The sequence below is a fragment of the Mus caroli genome, chromosome 8 (assembly GCF_900094665.2).
Source record: "Mus caroli chromosome 8, CAROLI_EIJ_v1.1, whole genome shotgun sequence".
In the NCBI taxonomy this organism is placed as follows: Eukaryota; Metazoa; Chordata; class Mammalia; order Rodentia; family Muridae; genus Mus; species Mus caroli.
Genome location: NC_034577.1, coordinates 14,873,156 through 14,874,500, shown reverse-complemented (window position 1 = coordinate 14,874,500; position 1,345 = coordinate 14,873,156). Strand labels below are relative to the sequence as shown.

The following is a 1,345-nucleotide window of genomic DNA, read 5'->3' as shown; positions in this document are numbered from 1 at the left end:
TATCCTGCCAGGGAGGAAGTGTGGACTGGCTTAGGTAAGCGACAGTCTCCAGTGAGGTCTATGCTTGGGGCACTGGGTGTGTGCTTCTGTACGTGGTGTTCGNGGTTCCTAACTGAAGCATCCCACCCTTAGATCCACAGCCCTCCAGTGATACTGGAAACAGCATGAAGTCTCCTGGCCGTACCTCCTCTGCCTTGACCACATGCCGATCAGTTCCTCAGTAGAGCAGCCCTGCCTTTAGGCACACGGCCATCTGATTTCTGTGGAAACCGTGTGAGGCTTGCAGGCCTTGCCGCCTACCCTTGCCAATGCTTTCCTTTCCTTAATTCTCTCTTGGCTTTGACCTCCAGCTGTGGATGTTCCAGGGGACAAGGCCAACCCCTTCTTCCCAGGGGTATCTTCCTTGAGAGAACACTAGTCCCAGAAACTTCCCAGTAAGACTCCCCTCACATTATATGGGACACAAATGAGTCACCAACTAAGAACTAGTAAGAACAACACGAGTGCGGTTAGCTTCGCTGAGTCACTGGGGGGACACAGTGTGGGGTGCTTTGGTGGGCTCGTCACCAGCATGGTGCTGACTTTCTGGAGGGCAAGTGTGGCCTGAGGGGGTACAGGGCTGAGTGGAAATGCACGTAAGAAGTTTCTTTACTCCCAGGGGAAACTTCAGATTGGCAGATTTGATATATCTAAGCGGATTACTAGGGTTAACTATCATATTTAATAAACTAGGTCTTAGATACCAGCAGCTACATGTATGGGTGCTAATGCTTCACTGGCNTCCTGACTAGACTTAGAGAATCACCACGGAACGCAATGCTAGGTTTAACTCAGGATGAGTGAGGGGCGCCATCCCAGGAGGCAGGGTCCCTGGACTGAATAAGGAGGAACAGCTGAGCTGAGTACTAGGCTCACCTTCTTCCTGACTGCAGATGCAATGAGACCACTTGTCTCAGTCTTCTGTCATGGCGTCCCACCGTGATGCAGTGCAGACCACCATACAGCCTTCCTTCTTGCTTTTTAAGGCATTCTGTCACATGGCCAGAAGTAATGAAGCATTTAGAGGGGATCTGCTGACTGAGCCTTGCTCGGAGTCGTGCAGGCTTACCAGCCAGCTCACCGGACTCCAGGAGCAGCTTCTCCCTCTGCTGCACAGCCCAGGATTCTCGGGATGGAGTACACTCACTCTGGCCTCCAAGTGTGGGGCCCACGACTCACTGAGGTCTAGGAGAATCTGTCCAACAGGCACTTTCCTGCTGTGGTTCTGAGACAGGGACTCACTTAGCTCAGGCTAACCCCATTCGCACTGTTCTTCTTGTTAGTGATTATCTGGCAGAGACTCACT

The 1,345-nt window shown here is 52.1% G+C and overlaps 1 protein-coding gene across 1 annotated transcript in view; it reads right to left on the bottom strand.

The window, feature by feature from the left end:
- Positions 1 to 1,345, bottom strand: part of Mcph1 (microcephalin 1) — a 255,579-nt gene that overhangs the window by 155,353 nt on the left and 98,881 nt on the right. The gene's annotated exons all lie outside the window — the stretch shown is intronic.